General features: G+C 43.4%; 1 protein-coding gene across 1 annotated transcript in view; it reads left to right on the top strand.

The window, feature by feature from the left end:
* Positions 1-19,237, top strand: part of TSNARE1 (t-SNARE domain containing 1) — a 347,022-nt gene that overhangs the window by 34,639 nt on the left and 293,146 nt on the right. The gene's annotated exons all lie outside the window — the stretch shown is intronic.

Raw genomic sequence — 19,237 nt, 5'->3', positions numbered from 1 at the left:
CCACCAGGGCCCAGGACTTGGCATTTGCCAGCACAGGAGGGACTGATAAGAGACTGAGCAAGCTGAGCTACACCCCACTAAAAAACTCTCTCAGAATTTTCCATCTCTTCAGAATAATGAGAGGTTCCATTGTTTACTATTGTTCATTTTTTCCATTTTAATGAATACTTTGCTTGTTAAATAATTTTTTTTCCCCCCACTTTTCTTGAAGAAGGTTTACCTCCTGAATGGGTTAGAAGAGGGGCCACTTGAATTTGCTTTCCAGAAAAGACCATTTCTGAAATTTCCTCCCAAAAATTTGCTGTAAACCAGAATACCCAGAGAAGCTGTGGCTGCCTCTGGATCCCTGGAAGTGTTCAAGGCCAGGCTGGACAGGTCTTGGAGCAACCTGGGATAGTGGAAGGTGTTCCTGCCCATGGCAGGGAGGGCAGGGCTAGATTTCCAACCTAACTATCATAAGCTTTTGGGGTTTTGTTGTTTGTTGTCTTTTTTTTTTCTTTCTTTGTTTTTGATTTTGTGGGTTTTGTAGTCTTAAATAGCTTTTGAGCCTTTAACTTGCAGAGCCATCAGTTGAGCTTGAAGACTCTTCTGTGTATCCATCAGGCACTGTTAGCTCTTGTTTTTGGTAATGAAATAAGTACTGAAGGAAGGCTGTGCACACTCTTGCAAACCACTGTCTGTAACACACAAAATATCTTGTTCTTGTATTCTTCTTTTGACCAGCGTGGAATGAAACACCTTGAGGATTTATCTCTGTTCTCTTTATTCCTCTATATTTAAAAATATATACATGATTGGGAAGACAGACAGAAAAAAGGAGTTTTGCCAGGGAGTGAACTAAATCACGGTGTAACAATACCAGGGAAAAACACGAGCAGGAACAGCAAGGGTCAGCCTGCCTTAATGAAATTACACCATCTGAGGTTGTTATTTTAAGAGCTTTTCCATCTTGCTGTACCTGAGCACCAGTCATGCTGTTAAATCCAGGAGGCTGGATTGTTTCAGCGTGCTCTGGGACCATGTCCTGATACAGGAGGGAGGCTATAATGGTTCAGGTTAACTCATACCAGCAGCTGCTGTTGTGTTTGACAGCTGAAGTGCTGTTCCCTGTGCTCTTCCTTCCCTTACACAGGGGGATATCAGGAGCAGTGGGGCTGTGCTGATTATTGCCATGCTTTAAATGGTGGCAGTTGAGTGTCTGGGCATGAACCAGTGTGTGCAGTGTGAATCAGGTGAGCAAGAAGGCCAAGGGCATCGTGGATTGTAAGAAAAATAGTGTGGCCAGAAGGAGCAGGACAGTGACTGTCCATCTGTGCTGGCCACACATCGAGTGCTGCGTCCAGTTCTGGGCCCCTCATTTCAAGAAAGACATTGAGGAGCTGGAGCATGTCCAGAGAAGGGAATGGTGCTGGAAGAGGGTCTAAAGAATAAATCCTATAAGGAACAGCTGAGGGAGCTGGTGGGGGGGCTCAGCCTGGAGAAAAGGAGGCTCAGGGGGAACCATCTGGCTCTGCACAACTCCTGACAGGAGAGGGCAGCCAGGTGGGTGTTGGTCTCTTATCCCAAGGAACAGGATGAGAGGAAATGACCTTAAGCTGCATCAGAGAAGGCTCAGGTTGGACAGCAGGAGGAATTTCTACATGGAAAAGGTTGTCAATTATTGGAAGGTGCTGCCCAGGAAAGTGGTGGAATCCCCATCTCTGGAGGTGTCCAAGAAACAACTGGACATGGCACTCAGTGCTCTGGTCTGGTTGGTAAGGTGGAGATCAGCCAAAGATTAGACTTGATCCTGGAGGTCTTTTCCAACCTAAATGATTCGGTGATTCTGTGAATTATATTGTTCATAAAGTACTAAGTTAAACTTGCTGCTATTTTTTTCTCCCCCCCCCCCCTTTTTTTTTTTTTTTTTCTCTGAGTAAGTGATGATTTTGAGCAAGTGCACTCGAATTTGGTTGCCATGGTGTGTGGCAGGAGTGTGGTACAGCTCCTAGAAAGCACAGGCTTGACTTTGAGAATGGATATCACAGCTGAGATCCTGGGTAGCTGATTACAGTCTGCATCTGCCTGAAGCCTCTCTGGGAGGATGCTCTCCTGAGGATACAGTGCACTCCAAAATGGGATAAAGGATATCTCTGTGCCTTTCTGAGGAAAGCCAACGCGTGGAGACATCTCTATTGCTGTGTGATGCTTTCCTCAAGATAAAGGCCATGGAAAGCCAGCAATGCTGGACGAATTTGCTCTGCCATATGCTTGTGGAGGAGTGTTTTTCTGAAGCTTTTATGTATGACTGGTAATCAGAGATTGGTTTAGAGAGACATTTCTGAAAGTGTGAAGGGAAAGGAAGGGCAGCATGGTAATTTCAATTATTTGTAGTGTTTATCAAGTCAACATCCAGTGGAGACCAAATAATTATGTAGTCTCTTATTCTGCTTGTAAAAAGCATAAAAACTGAGTAATTAATCCAAGGTCAGACTGAAAAAAAGGGCTACACCTTCAACATCTAAAACATTTAAGTTCTTACCTCATAATATGTGAAATGGCTTTGGAAGCAGACCATAGTGGGGTGGGTTTTGCTTGTTTGCTTGTTTTTCCCTTTTAATCTGCAAATAGATATGTGGAGATAGTTCTTTGTGCTGCACTGAGCTGAAAACAGCCAATAAAGACAGAAATTCTGGTGTAACACATGCACCAGGAAAAAAAAAAGAAATCTTCACTGAAAGAGTTGACAAGCATTGGCACAGTCTGCCCAGGGCAGTGGTGGTGCCACCATCCCTGGAGGGATTTAAAAGATGTGTAGATGTGGCATTTGGGGACATGGGTTAGTGGTGGTCTTGGCAGTGCTGGGGGAAGGGTATGACTTGATGATCTTAGAGGGCTTTTCAAACCTAAGGAAATTAGTGATTCTGTGATTACTGTGGCAGAAATTCAAGTTTTAAGACTTTTGGCTCCCTTACTGGAGATGGGGAGAAGAACAAAGATGCAGAACCTTGAGCAAGAAATCTGAGAGCCATGACCTGGACCATCACCCCCTGGTTTCAGCCCACTGTTATTTTTAACATCAAATCCAGAGGTACCAAACCGTGTCTGGATGCACACCTTGAAACAAAAGGGTTGAGTTTCTGGTGTTCAGTCACATCCTTCTCCATAACTGTTGCCAGGACTGATGGGATAATTGGCAGTTTAAAGGATTGCTCTGTTTGCCTCTGCTCCGTCACCTATGGGACCAGAACAAACAGAAAGTCAATCAGCATGTCATGTTCATATAAACTGCCCCCTCCTCCTTGGGGAGCTGAGCTCTGTCAGTCTGGCTGTTGGAAAATGGAATGTGCAGATTTAGGAGCAGAAAATTTGGCTGATCTGAAATGAAAAAGTGGATATTTTACCCTTATGACACATGATGAAGTATCTTTTGGTATCTAGAGACAGCACTGTCAGGGGACCAGGCTGTTAATTTATTATGTGAATGATGGTGGTATCAGACTGTGCTTATCCGAGCTAAGCCTATTTTAATGATCAAAACCTTGAACCTGGAATTTAGGGACAATTTTTGGACTAAATTAAGCAAAGGCACAACCTCTCTTTTGTATAGGATTTGTAGAATCAACATTGATTAATTGGAGTTGCAGTAATTACCTACTGATTAAAGTCAGTTGGATTTTGCTGGTTTATTTTGGTTTGTTTGTCTTGGGTTTGTGTTTTTTTTTTTCTGTTGCAGTTTTTTTTTGTTGTTGTTGTTGTTTTTTCCCCCTAAATAACTTTATTATATCTTCCATGAAAGTTTAAAACCAAAAAATAAAAATAAGACAGGTGGAGAGCCTTTGGTTTCCACCTCATCAAAAAGAAACGTAAGTTTTGGTGACAGAAGATCTGTAAATATTTTATAGAATTCAGACAGGAATCCATCTGGACCAGATTTCTTTTTTTAGCATGTCATTCTCTTATAATTTGTCTTAATTTTATCTGTAGAGAGCAACTACCTCAACTTTTTGAATCGAGCGTCTGAAAATGGATTTAAAAACATTTCCCTGAAAAATAATGGCCTGGTAGAAGCAGGTGTTTCCTTTGAGCAATTTAAAGTGGGACCACCCCTCCCTGCTGGGGCTGCTCACCCTCTGTTTTTGCAGTGAAACAAGTTATTCTGAAAGATCTGCAATGTGCACAGTGCCTGGTAAAATTTAGGTGGTGCAGTAGTTTATGACACCTACTTGGAATAACAGCAATACCTTCTGATTTTTATAGACCTGTAATCATTAGGGGTCAGATTCTCATCTCGTTCATGGAAAACATTTAATCACTGGATTATAGCAGCATAAAGAAGGAGGGACTGCTCAATTTGAATAAATATTTCTGATTTTGTTGTGGAGCCCATTAGACATAACTCCCAGCACCTTCCCAGTGTTCCCATGATCTTAATTGCCTGAATTGTTTGTGGTTTTATTTGACCTTAAACTATTTCCTTTATGCTCTAGTTGCAGTGTTTTTATTTTCTTCTTAATAGTGAAATTGGGGGTTGATGTGAAAGGTACAACAGATAAGCTTTTTCTGTCTTCTTTATTTTTTTTTTTTTTTTGGATAGCTGATATGTCTTTTGAACATTTTTTTTCAAGTTAAATGTCCCTGAATCAGGTTATTTTCCAAGGGGAATGCAAATCATGGAATGGTTTTGGTTGGGTTAAAAATTCATCCAGTTCCACCCCTCTGCCATGGGCAGGTACACCTTCTACTATCCCAGGTTGCTCAGAGCTGCATCCAACCTGGCCTTGGACACTTCCAGGGATGGGGCATCCCCAACTTTCCTGGGCAACCTGTGCCAGGGCCTCACCACCCTCCCACGGAAGAATTTCTTCCTAATATATAATCTAAACCTGCCTTCTTTCTGTTTGAAGCCATTCCCCCTTTGTCCTATCACCACATATCCTTGTGCAAATGTTGCAGAGGAGCCATGTGCTTGTGAGTGCTTTTGGAAACAGAGAGGTGTCCTTGGACTTTCCATGATGCATCTTCAGGAGAGCTTTATGTGCTCAGGGACTCAACAGCCACCACATCCCCTCCCCTCATCTCTTCTAGAATCCTTAGATCCTCCAGTGACATAAAAGGGGAAGCAAAAATCTCTGGACAGGATGAAAACTCCTCCAGTTTTTGTCCAGGTAATTTTTGCACAGGACTTCTGTCAATGTGCCTTTGTCACTTTATTTTTTGGGGAGTGGTGGTGGTGACCAATTTCCTCAGTTCACCCTTTATTTTTTGGCCATTTCTCTTCCTGCGTGACCTGTTCCATGCTTTTCACATCATCCTTGAATCTTCAGTTTCATTTTCCCCATCAAAACACTTTTTGCTGTCACTGACACCTTGCAGCTGTAATTTCCATGGATTATTTTGTGTCTGTGCAGGTTTGAATGGCTTCCCAAAGCTCTGAATGTAGCACAAGTAAATGGTGCAATAGAACATTTGAAATACAACTTATTTTGGTCCATGTCCCAACTCCATTACAGATGTCTCTTTTTTATATTTTATTTGTTTTCAGTATGGTGCTTTCTTCAGGCTGAAAAAGGTTTCTGAGTTAAAAAACTATCAGTTAAAAACCTGGCTGATGGCTACAAAGGGCAGGAGGAAACAATTCTCAAATGTGGATCCTATTGTTTAAGTAGAGTCAAGTCACTAAAAACACCCACCAAACAATAAAATAATGGGACCAGTGAGATTAGACAAGCTTGGATAGAGAATATAAAAAGTCAAGTGTGAGTATCTGTATTTCTACTCAATATTGCATCTCTGTGTAACAATGCTCGAATAGCAATTCCTGAGTGGTGCAAGTTCTGTGGGCATTGCTGTTACCAACTGAGAGCAGGTACAGCAGAACAGAGTCTGTCTCTCACCTCACCTTATTAGGACTTAAATATTTTTATACCTTATACCCACCTTAATTGACATTCACCCCTGAAAGGGATGCAATTACATATCATAGTTGCGGTACTTCCGTGCAGAGCAGTAAAATCAAGCCCAACACAGATGCATCTTTTGCACACTCTTCATCAGGTGTGAACTTGGCACCTGTTAGTTCCTTGTGCCCATTCCTGACTTTACTCTCCAAAATGTGTTTACCTTCATAAATTTACTGATGGATTTAGATTTGATCTGCCTGGACACAGAAGGATGTTCAGCCACGAGCCCTTGGTATGTGACAGGCATCTATCAACGTTCTTTCTTTCTCCTTTCTCCTTTCTTTCCTCTCTTGGGTGATGGAGATCTGGTTATCTTCAAACCTGGCTCTTAGGGCTGGGTCTAACCTTGTTTAATAGTCCAGGTTACTGGGGCTGAGTGGAGCCATCCTCACCATGGCCATGGAGACAGGCAAGACAGAGCAGCTGACCAGAAGAGGTGAATTTCAAGTAGCCTGGCAGCTCTTGACCTTCTGTTTTTTGTGCTTTCCTGAAGGATTTCCTTCTAGAATTGTCACAGGAAGAGGGGAACTGGGTCAGGACAGAGATATGTCCATGTAAAATGAACCAAATCCAGGCTGGTTTTGTGAAGAGCATGAGAAAAAACAAAAAACAAAACAACAAAAAACCCCACAAACAAACAAAAAACCACCAAAAAACCAGCAAGATTTCTCCCAGTGTTTTCCCACGTTCTTCAGTCAGATGTGGTAGATTTAATACCACACAATGCATTTTTGTTCTTCCTTTTTTCCTTCCTTCTTTTCATAGTCCTGCTGCATTTTTAAGCCTGTGTAAGGTTCCAGGGTGCACAACAGCCTGTGGCATTAAGTTCTTTCTCAATTAGACTTTACATGAGGGTAATCTTCTTTCTTACTTTCATTCCAGTTTCCTCCTGGATTTATTTCATTTATTTCATTACCCCACAGTTCTTGCACTGGGGGAAAAAAAAGAAAAAAAAAAGAAAAAGAAAAAAGGGTGATGTTTGCCATTTCCAGGCGACTCAGGAATTCATGGGGTGTTATTTTATGGGAATTTGTTGCACTCCAACATTCTTTTCCCAGTCTGATGAGACATTACATTTTTAGTTCTTCTACTGTATTGGGAAGAAAGTGGTCAAATTGGCTAAAACATTGAAAAGACTGGTGAAAATGATAAATTTAAAGGTAAATTTCAGGGATTTTTTTTAAAATCTGTTTTATGTTTAAATTTCCAGGAGGTGCCAACTCCCTTCACTCCCTCTTTCTACTGAAAAGTAGGCTTCTCCTGTGTATTTTGACTGGGTCTCCACTGGCTGATTTTATTGTCTCCCAGCATCTCTGGGTGCACACTGAGAAGTTAGGGTCAGCCTCTTCTCCCAGGTAACAAGTGGTAGGAAAAGGGGAAATAACCTTAAATTGTGCTAAGGGAGGTTTAGATTGGCTGTTAGGGAAAATTTCTTCACCAAAAGGCTTGTCAAGCATTGAAACAGGTTTCCCAGAGGAGTGGTGAAGTCACCATTCCTGGGGAAATTTAAAAGATGTGTAGATGTGGCACCTGGGGACATGATTCAGTAGTAGCCTTGGCAGCGTCTGGTTGGACTCAATGATCTTAAAGATCTTTTCCAGCCCAAAGAATTGTATTATTTAGTTATTTGTTATTTAGCTATTTATTATTATTATTATTAATATTAATTTTCAGTTGTTTCCCACTCTTCTGCCAGCCCAGAAGGCTGTGCATCAGCAGCCAGCTCTTCCAGCCCCACCCAAGCCTCACAGGACATCTGAGATGGTATTTGGCACCCACATTTTGACAAATACACCCCCCACTTCATGTCCTGTCTTCACCAGGATCTAACATACAGCCCATCGTGTAAAAAACACACCCTCTTTCTTGGTGGAAAAACCAGCAGTCTACTTTTTTATGGGGAACTCTTCTCCCCTGTGCAGGGTTTGCCACTCAGCTGTTTTGCCTTGGCTCGCTCGGGGCTGCTTTTCCTCCTGGATATTTGCTCTCGATTCCCTTTGGTGCCATCATGTGCTACACAAAGTCCTCAGCAGGAAGGAGGAGTCCCCCAGTGCCTGGTGAACTGTGAAATTGTCTACAATGGGGTTTTTTAGGGTCTCTGGTTCATAACTGGATTGGAGGCCGTGTCAGAGCAAACCTGACCGATGCTTTTCTCAACATGAGGGTGATCGTACCCCAAAATATCTGTCATTAGGGTGAAAGAATGATGGGAAGGGGATGAATTTAGCTCTCTACAGGCTGCCTCAGGCTGGTAGCTGTCTCTGCTCTCACAAATGCTTTGTGAGTGCAGCTGGTCTGGAGAAGACAAGCACCTTTGACAGCACATATTTGCACATCCAGATGTTCTGTGTTGGCTGTCTTGTCATCCTGTCCTGTAAAGCCTTCAAACGAGGTGAAATCTCTTTTCTCTTGCTATACTAATCCTGTGTTCTCCTACCATGCTGTGCTGCAGTCAGATGTGGCAGGAGGCTCAGTCCATTGTGTTCCCAGCTAATGAGGGCTTGTTGTTAGTGTGTTTTCCAAGGATTTGTTGCTGTGTTTTTCTGCTGTGTCCCTCTAGTGAATGTCTGTGGCGAAAAACATCTCTACTGCTCCTTCCTCTTCACTCTGTGTTAATAGTCATCCTATTGCCTTGTTGCAAGCAGCCCCAGCAATTCCTTGCCTCCCTGTGACTTTGCTTCTACTGTGGAGCATTCTTTTACTTTACAAACTTTTTTAAAAATGTTTTTTGTTTGAGAAGAGGGAACGTTGAAATAAACATAATCACGGTGCTCACCTTCCCTCCTGGCTTAGGGAGATTGTGCTGTGGTTTTAAAGCACAGGCAGAAAGTCCTTCTGTGAACATCAGATTGGTGGGATATTAAGGGCCACTTGAAATAATTAAGGGATCAACCGTGTTCTCCATCAGTGACAGGTTGTGGCAAAACTGAATGAGTTGGAAAATTGACCATGGCTGTGTTTCCTCAAATACATGCAATGGCAGGTTCACTGTAAGTGTTTTAACAAATTCACTTTAGTCTGGTAGGAAAATTGGCTCACAGCCACTGCTGACTCTGGGCTATGATTCATGAAAATTTCTTCAGCAGCAGAGTAGTCAGGCACTGGAACAGGCTGCTCAGGGAGGTGGTGTAATCACCAACCAGGGAAGTGTTCAAAAGGCTTGTGGAGGTGGCCCTTGGGGTTTGGTAGCTGTGAACATGGTGGTGTTGGGTAATTGGTTGGACTCAATGAGCTTAGAAGCCTTTTCCATCGTTATTCTGTGATCTGTTAATTAGATTTGCGCTGGACATAACTGACTTTGATCTTCTCCCATGGTCTTGGTAGGAAACCTGAAAGGAAGATACCAAGTTGTTTTCTGTCTCTTGATGCATCCCAGCCAAAGATAGAAGTAGAATCTTTATTTCCCACTGTGCACTGTGTCCTCACCAGACCATGCTGCTTCTCATTTATCCTTCTGCAAGGTTTATTTATAATGTGACTGGTAGTAAACACTGGTGGAGGTGAGAGCACATTCTGATTGTGTGTTTTGAATAAGAATATTTCTTCTTTGGGAAGTGGAAACGAGTTATGTTTGTTGATGGGGAAGCAGGATCCTGGGATTTAGGAATCTATTACTTTATTAATTCACCCATTTTGCCCTGCATCTTCCTCCCCTAAGCAATTGAAGCTCTGTCTATCAAGATGTTCCCAAGGACTCAGAATTTGCTGCCATCCTCAGATGCATTTTTCATTATTCTGTTGAAATCCAATATAAATTTATAAATGCCATTTCTAATTTTGTTAAGCTGACCTAGTGTAGTGCAGTTGGTCTCTGTCCATTCATGCGTGCACATCTTTTATAATTAATAAGTTTACTCTAACGTCAGAGTAGCAAACTAGACACCAGTTCCCTCTTTCCTGTGTTCATCCTCCTTGTTTTTATTACAGCAAATAGACATTAATATTCATCTTTTGTAACCAGTGAAAAGGCGGATGAAACCTGGATTTTGAACTGACTGGAAATTTAATTTTGCTGTTCACTGAAATATGTAATACTTCTGTGTTTGTCTAGCATATGGATAGATTAAGACTGTTCTAAATGCAAGGTTCACAAAAAGTAGACAGTGTGGCACAAAACAGCAAATAGAAGAAGGCAATGCAGGTAAAAAATAGAAAGAAAATCCTCAAGGGTAGAAGCAACAGAGTTTTGGAGCATTTGTACTTGGGCAGCTCGGGGTTTGAAGCTGTCTAGATAATCTTCTGCAGGAGCCAGAAAAAAATATTGTTGTATTAATGTCATTTTAAAAAATAGGAAGGGTGACATCACATCCTGATCAAAATGAGCTCAGAGTGACCTGGCAGTCAGTCATGAAAGCATTGCCATGATATGGCCTGGAACATCAGAAAACATTACACAGAGCTCAGTGCCCAAAAGATCTTTGGTCTCCCAATTACTAAGGAGGCTCCTTTTCTCTTCATCTGAATTCCTCAGTATCAGGGAAGCCTGATTGCTTCTTCAGCATTAAAGAAATTTGGGTCCTGAGGGCTGGCCTTGCTTGTGCCATCACTCTGTCATTTATCACCCCCAGCTGCTGCTTTGTGGAACCAAACTGTCTCAGGGTGTGCTGCCTTGTGCTTTGAGAGTGGAAGGCATCCGTCTTTCCATGGCATCTGTGATCCTTTTGATGGAAGACTTTTTCTAGCAGGTAGTTTTGCTCTCAGGAAGTTTGCATACCTTAAAGCAGGGGGAGCAGGAGGGTCTATGAATCTGAGATTCCCAAGGTAAACAAAACAAATCCAGCCCTTCTTCTTGGCATTTGCCTAAGGCCAGCCTGTCTCTGGTGCCACAGAGCAGGATTTGAAGCCTGTCTTCTGTTCTCTTGTGAGAAGACGTGCAGTCAGGTAGATGTGGAAGGAGAGTCTGTTTACTGAAGTGTCAACTGGGACTAACATGAAAGGAGAACAGCAAGCTTCCAGATTGCTTTCCTTGCCTCTGTTCTTTGTGTCTGATGTGCAGAAATTGGTGCAACGTGAAATGTGTGCAGACAACTTGCATCCATCCCTTCCCATCTCTACTGCTTGTGGTTTCCTACTCCTTTACTGTTTCATGTCAGTCCAAAGGATCTGAAGCCCTCTGACATCAACAGGATGTCCTGGGTGGAGGCATCCAGAGCTTGCTGGGGCTGAGGGTGCCTTTTGATGGACAGGAAAGGGTCTGTTCTACCTGCTGGGTGCTGCTACAGCTGCAAATCTTGGTGATGACTGAGTGACGAAAGAAGGGGTTAGACAGGAGCTTCTCCTCTTGGCTTCGTGTGGTGTTGCTGAGCTGGACGAAAAATGAGATTGAGCAAAGGCTGAGATCAGATGTGCTGAGAACAGCCAGAGCTCTTGGTGCCATCACAATTAGAAGCACAGCTGGCTCTGTTTGTGGCTTGGTGTATATCTCCGTAAAATGTCATGGATGTCTTATCTCGCTGTCTCTGACTTCACAGCCTGTCCTGATCCTATCTGTTCCCACGACAAAATGCTCTGCTCCTAGAGACATCTACAGTGGCACCAGGGAAGAGAAATTAAATGCTTTGGGAAACAATCAGGTGCTTTCCTCAAATAAGAACTTTCACGAGGAAGAACGCAAAAAGAGAATTTTTTGTCATTGTTTCTCATTAAATCTCGAGAAGAGCAGGAGCAGCTCATTTCTGAGATAATCTCAGCTGGTTTTACTTTGTACCTACTCCATGATGCCTTCAAGCTGTGGGCATTCACTTTGCACTTCAGTGGAGGAGGGGAGACAGGAGCACAGCTCAAGGAGTTGAGTCAGGCTGTTCACAGTCATCGGTGATGTCACGCCACTCAAATACCACAGAAGTGTCTCTAGAAGCTTCTGGAAGTCTATTTAATTTGTACAAGATTATGGATATGATGCCCTGAGGGTTTTGTTGGTTTTTTTTTTTTTTGTTGCCGTATTTTGTGTCCTGTCAACCTAGGCTAGACAGTGAGGTCCTCGGGCTGTGGGGACAGAGATGACTTCACTCTCCAAGGACCTTCCATCAGCTTTAGAAATCAGTTGGGAAGCCAAGTGTGAGGAAATATCTGTACTGCTGCACTCCCAGTCCTGCTGCAGGCTGAGCATTGCTCCCCACCACCCTCCAGCCAGGCATTTCTGCAGCTCCTGAGCACTGCTCTCCTCTCCTTGCCTGCCCAAGGCCACCCAGGGATGTGATGTTAATACTACAAACTACACAAAAGATCCAGAAGGGAATAAATTACCTCAAAGGCCCATGGTGAGGAAGAAGAAGAAGAAGGTCATCCACTGCAGCTACTCTGACTGACCTCTGACAGTTGTGTATGAAGCACTCACAGATTTGTGCAATGGCACCAACTTGATGCTAAAACCATTGAGTAAAACCCCAACAAAGCAAAACAGAATTTGTGATTGAACAGCAGAGTTTGTTCATACATTCAGGCTCTGTGAGAAAGAGGAAAGAGACATTTTTCCAGGTAAATTCCAGTTTTATTGAGTTTTTGCTTTAATAATTGGGAAAAACCCTAAGGAAAGAAGCTGAAAAGCAGCATGTCTTTGACACAAGTCAACCCTAAGCAGAAGGCTCTACAAATATGCCCTTTGATCTCATGACTTCAAAAAGCTTTCGTATTAACCAAGTGAGTCCTGGCTGAAGATGTCCCTGCTCATTGCAGGGGGGTTGTTCTAGATGACCTTTAAAAGGTCCCTTCAACCCAAATTATTCTGTGAGCCTCTGTTACTCTCCAACAGGAGAGCTCTGCATCTGTCTGTCAATTTTACAGGCAGGGGAGTGGAGGCAGCTGTATGGAAAGCAAGGAAATGCTGAACTTTGTGGTTCCTGTGTAAACAAAACTCCCAGTGAGAAATGAAAGGAGGTCAATCTGTTTAGTTCATCTGAGGGGAGGTTAAAAGGCAAAAGAGAGATCAAACAGCAAAGTTTAAGAGTTGAGAAGACACATCTCTCCTAACAGACTGGCTGGGGCTGGTCCTTCACTAACTGGAGCCTCAGGGAGGCTCTTACAGAAAGAGATGACCTGGGCTGACCACAGGCTGTAGGAGTTGATGCATAAAGATGATTTATGTGAAATTATCTGCAAACTCTTTATGAAGGTCAGGCTGATTGGTCAAAGGATTTTATCTGGTCAAAGGATTTTATCTGGGTGAAAATTCTCAGAGAGAAATATATCTCAGGTGGGTCACCCAAAAGTGGAGGTGTCATCATCATGAATGAGTTCTGAAGCCCCCACTGAAGGCTCTTCTCCATCAGCAAGGTAGTGGTAGAGCTGGGAATAGAGCACCTGGACAGGATGGAGAGGTGAGGCTATGGGAACTCAGTGAAGTTCAGCAAGGCCAGGTGCAAGTTCCTGCACCTGGGCCAGGGCAATCCCAAACACAAGCACAGGCTGGGCAGAGAATGGGTTCAGAGTAGCCCTGAGGAGAAGGACTTGGGGGTGTTGGTGGATGAGAAGCTCAGTATGACCCAGCAGTGGTGCTCTGGCAGCCCAGAAAGCCAATCCTGTCCTGGGCTGCATCCAAAGCAGGGTGGGCAGTAGGTGAGGGAGGGAATTCTTCCCCTCTGCTCTGCTCTGCTCTGGTGAGACTCCACCTGGAGCTCTGGGGCCCCCAACATAAGAAGGATGTGGAGCTGCCTGAGCGAGTCCAGAGGAGGCCACAAAGAGGATCAGAGAGCTGGAGCCCCTCTGCTCTGGAAACAGGCTGAGAGAGCTGAGGCTGTTCAGACTGGAGAATAAAAGGCTCCAGGGAGACCTCAGAGCCTCTTCCAGAGCCTAAAGGGGCACCAGGAGAGCTGGAGAGGGACTGGGGACAAGGGCTGAAGTGACAGGACAAGAAGTAATGGCTTCAAATTGAAAGAGAGCTGGCTTAGATTTGATATTAGGAGGAAATTCTGTATTCAGAGGGTGGTGAGGCCCTGGCACAGTTTTTTCAGAGAATTTGTGTCTGCCCCATCCCTGGAAGTGTCCACAGCCAGGCTGGGTTGGGCTTAGAGCCACTCCTGTGAATTTGGTGGGATAGGCAAAGTTGCTGAGGATTCACTGCCTCATCATTCAGGTCATCAATGAAGATGTTAAAGAGGGCTAGACCCAATACTGAGTGGTTTTGTCACCTCCACGTGCAAGAAGAACTTTCTCCATGTTGCCTGTTCCCAGAGGTGTTCTATCATCCTCATAGGCTCTCCCAATGCCTGAGTTCATCTTTCCAGCTTTGGTTTCGATCTATTCCCTTGTCTTGCCCAAAAGGAATGAAAAAAATGTTTTCCTCCCTTTCTCTTTGCTGCAGCCTTGCAGAATTGAAGAATTAAGTCTTCCCATCAGTCTTCCCTTCTGTAGGAAAAGCAACCCCATTTGCCCAATCTTTCCTATCAGGTTATGTTTTCTTGACCTGTTGTCATTTTCCAAGTTCCCTCCAGACTCTCTTCAGTCCCTAACAAAAATCTTTGCTGAAGCTTGTTGCTCACAGCTGAGGATCCACAGCGTGGAGTCAAGCAGGAGGTTTGCTTCCCTCATCAGGAAGATGGTAATCCTATTTACACAGCCCGTGATGATGCCTGCCACTGTTACAGGAAATGTCACTGCAGATCCGTGTTCAGCTTGAGGTCTGTGGCATCCATCCATCCCTCTCTGCAGCACTGGCCAGCAGCTCCCCATCCCCTGTTGGTGCTCTTGTTTGCTCTTTCTAAATTCAGGCCCCTGCAGTTGACCTGGATCATGCAGAGCCTTATTTTCTTTGTTGAACATTACTTCTGGTTTGTTAAGATTGTTCTGGAGGCTGGAGCTGTCATCTAACTCCCCTGTTGGGTGCTGTGTGTGTGTTTGGTGAGGATAATTTCTGTTCCATCACCCAGCTCACTGCTCAAAATACACATGGAGAGAGCAGAATTTGGTGAAAAACACACAGATTGTGCTTTGGTTATGGCAACAGTCCACTGGGAGTGTTTAATGGCAAAAGAGAGTAGGTTTAGATTAAGTGTTAGAAATAAATTCTTTACAATGAGGGAGCTGAGGCCCTTGCACAGGTTGCCCAGAGAAACTGTGGCTGCTCCATCCCTGGAAGTGTCCAAAGCCAGGTTGGATGAGGCTTTGAGCAACATGGTCCAGTGGAAGGTATCCCTGGCCATGGCAAGGGGCTGGAATTAGAGGATTTTTAGGGCTCTTCCAACAGAAACCATTCTGTGATTCTGTGATTTTTCTAATTAAAAAAAAAAAAAAATTGCAGCACCTCCTATAATTTTCTTTGGCCCTGCAAACATAAGAGCATAACAGGTACCCATTGCCTGCTAACTTCTATAAAGACTTGAAGATTGGTTTGATGTGACTTTTTTTCCAGCTACATAGTGGCTGTCATTCTGGTTTTCACCATCTCATACTTCCAGTGGCTTTATTCCACTGTTTTTACAGGAAATACTGGGGGGAGGTGGGTTTGCAATTTTCTTTTTTCTTCATCCATCTAGTAAATAGGCACAGTAGGGCTCCTCCAGTCTGCCAAGAAGACCATGAATGGCTCTGTTGATGTTTCAGGAATCATAGGAAGAAAACTGAAGAATCCCAGAGGTAGGAAAGAACATCTGAAGGTCATCTTGTCCAACTCCCTCCTGAGAGCAGGGTCACCTGGAACAGGTTTCTCAGGCACATGATCAGTCAGGGCTTGAATATCCCCAGGGATGGGGACCCCATAGCCTCTCTGTGCAGCCTGTCCTGATGTTTGATGACTCTCACCATAAAAAAAAAAAAAAAAGCAAAAAATCCACTCCAACCTCAAAACAAGTAGGCTTTTTTTTGGTTGTTTGTTTGTTTTGTTTTTGTTTTTGTTTGTTTGTTTGTTTTCTTTTTTTGAAGTGTAATTTTTTTGTTTTTCAATCTCCCTTGCCTCTTGTCCTGTCACCAAACAGCACCAGAAGGAGTCTGGCTTCATCGTATTTGCTTCTTTCCCTCAGATATTTATACACCTTAATAGCACCACATTCTTTTCTTCTCCAGGGTGAACAGTCCCAGCTCCCTCAGCCTCTCCTCACACAGGGGGTGCTCCTATCCCTTAAGCATCTTTGTGTTCCCCCAGTGGATTTGCTCCAATATGTCCATGTCTCTCCTCCTTTCCCATTTTTTTCCAAGTAGTCTGGAAAAAAATGTTCCAGCTCATATCTTTCTCAGCCAATCTCAACTTTAAATATGAATAAATTGTCTGAAGTGCTGTTGTGATTTAATTCCAGCTGGCAAATAAGTTCCATGTAGCCACTCCCTCACCATCCCCAGCAGGTTGGTGGAAATGAAGTGGATGAGTAAAAGTGAGAAAGCTCGTGGGTTGAGATAAGAACAGTTTAATGGTTGAGATGCAATAGTATAATAATAATAATAATAAACCTATTTCTTCCATGCTGAAATCTTACCTTTCCTTCCTACCACTAATGCTGCCCACCCAAGTGTGTCTGAATGGAGATTGAATGGGTGTAGAGCTCTTAAATAATTTTGCCTTCATGGTTTTACTTGCCAGTATCTTTCCCAGTGCAAGAGATAGGGACCAACTCTTTCTTTGAGATTCTACATCCTACTATTCTAGTCATGGCATGATTGACTTCTATAGGATATACAAAGTGTTGCAAGAACTACTTGATTTCATTAAAATACAAATTCATGCCCATTTTTGTCTGGCTTGGATGTAGTTATTATTTTATTTTTATTTCAGGTGATGACGATAAAGCTGTGATGAAATGTTTTCTTTTCTTCTTCTTCTTCTTTCTTTTCTTTTCTTTTTTTTTTTTTTTTTCTGTGTCTAGTACGTTAGGAAATGCTTGTTCCAATTTGTACAAACTGCCTTCACAGTAAATTGGACAAGTTTCCCTGAGGAGCAGTAGACAAAAGACTTGCAAAGTGCCATGGGGATGGGGAGGGAAACGCTTTTATTGCCAATCAAATTAAAGGCATTTAGATCTGCTCTTAAATTTTTCCTGTAAATATATTACTGTGGGATAAGAATTTGCCTCCAGAGCTGTGTGAATAAGGGATATTTCAATAGCTTGCTTGGATGGGGTGGGAGGTGGCTACTGCTAAAAAGGTTGGTTAAGCTACAATAAAATATTTAATTTTCAATTCGTTCTATTTCTCCTCCCTTACAAAGAGAAAAATCTTTAAGATGGAAACACATCCTGAAAATGATAAATCAACATCAAACACTTGGAGTGCTCTAAAAGGCCTCGTTCTCTCCCCCTTTCACACCACTCTGTTGGAGAAAAAATAGACACATTCACTGTTTGCCAAAACAACACTTGCCCAGTGTAATCAAGGTATTTTACAGCAGGGTGTAGACTTTCACTCCATGTTTATTGTCTGTGGCCTTGGGGAAGTCATGGCAAGAAATGTTTCCACTTGCTTATCTCTAAAGAGAGAGGGTGGATCAGGAAAAATCTCTGCATAGAGGCTGTTTTCAAGTTGTTTGGTTGTCCCAAATCGCTGCAGTGGTCTTAAACTGTGGGAGATAAGGAAAATAATTCCTTATCTCTGCCCAAAGTCTTTCTCATAACTGTCTTCCATGTGCCCGTATTTTCCCAGGTAAGAGTTTTGCTGCATCTCGGGTTGCATTTCGTGGTGAAGGTTGTGTTGGTAGTTCCGAACTCACCTGCGACCTGGGAGAGCTGAGGTTTTGTTCCCTAGTCCATCACAGATGTCCCAAATGAATCTTCAATTGCTTCTTGTGGGTTTTAGTGGTTATAATCAAGAATTTCCACCAAGACACCACAGAACCAGAGAATGGTTTGGGTTGGAAGGGACCTTAAAAATCCTCTTGTCCCACTCCCTGCCGTGGGCAGGGATACCTTCCACTATCCCAGGTTGCTCCAAGCCCTGTCCAACCTTGCCTTGAACTCTTACAGGAATGGGAGGGCCACAAAATTCTCTGGAAAACCTGTTCCAGGCCCTCACCACCCTCTGAATATACAGTTTCTTCCAAATATCCAATCTAAACCTCCTCTCTTCCAGTTCAAATCCATTGCTCTTTGTCCTATCACTCTATGCCCTCCTAAAAAATCCCTTTCCACCTCTCTTGCAGTCCCTTATGAGCTACTGGAAGTTGCTCTGAGGTCTCCTGGGAGAAAGTAGAGTTGTAGGGTATATTTCCATGGTTTTGCAGTTTTACAGGCTGGATTATTTTGCTGTTGAACGTCTCACAAACCCTTGGTTCACAAGTTTGCTCCTCATTTCCTCTTGTTTGCTCCATTTTCTGTCTCCTTGAAGCACACTCCAACACACACCCTTACCCTCTCTCTGGCTGCTCAGGCTCTCACAGCTTGGCTTCCATAAGTTTGGGCTGAAGGCTGTTTCCCTAAATTGAAGGATTACTGGCCTGGGGGCACCTGCAGCATCAGATGCCAATTATGTGTGTATGTGGTACACTGAGGCTGGCTGGGGAAGCTGCACTCTGGATTTTCTCCACTTTTCATGGATTTAGCTCCCAACCACTGCTCTCTCAAGGCAGTTGCACTTTCATCCTCTTTCATGTGTCTGGCCCAATTAAGGGAGCATGGTGAGTGATTTGTTTTGGTCCTGGAATTTTGCTGTCTGCTGAATCTCAGCACTGATTTTTATTTTTTTTCCCTTGGTTTTGAAACTCTAAAAGAAAAGAAAAAGGAGAATGAAGTACAACAGGTGCCTGAGGCCATCAGGCAGGCTGTTCCTGGTGCTACACAGAACTGGGATTTTCTGGTGCTTTGCTTTCCATGGAGGACAAACCAAAGGAAAAGCTGCCAAGTGTCAGTGTCACTGCATCCCAAAAGACACTTTAGCCCTTTCCTGAGATACCTAATCAGTGAGGACATCATGTGAGACATGGTCATGGGCCACAGAAAGTGGAAGCCATTCCCAGCTTATTGCATGTCAGAGGGAAAATGGGTGGTCCAGAACTTGAGAAAATTGAATATCCAAGCCCAGAATGAAGCACCACAGGTCATGTCATCCAGCCTAACACCCCAACTTCTTTCTCAGTATACGAAAGACGTGGACATGCTGGAACCCAAGGAGGCCACAGAAATGATCAGAGAGATGAACCAAGGTGCTGTGAAGGAAGGCTGTACAGTTGGGGGTGTTCAGCCTGGAGAAGAGAAGGCTCTGGGGATTCCTTAACATGGCCTTTCTATACTTAATATAAGGAAGATGAGGACAGACTTTTTAGCAACACCTGTAGTGATAGGACAACTTTTTTAAACTAATAAAGAGTAGATAAAGAATAGTTATGAAGAATTTTAGTTTATGCTAAGGTGAGTAAAACACTGGACCAGTATGCCTATTCC

Source organism: Cinclus cinclus, chromosome 1, assembly GCF_963662255.1.
Source record: "Cinclus cinclus chromosome 1, bCinCin1.1, whole genome shotgun sequence".
In the NCBI taxonomy this organism is placed as follows: Eukaryota; Metazoa; Chordata; class Aves; order Passeriformes; family Cinclidae; genus Cinclus; species Cinclus cinclus.
Note: the sequence above shows the minus strand (reverse complement) of the source record. Positions and strands in the feature narration are given on the sequence as shown.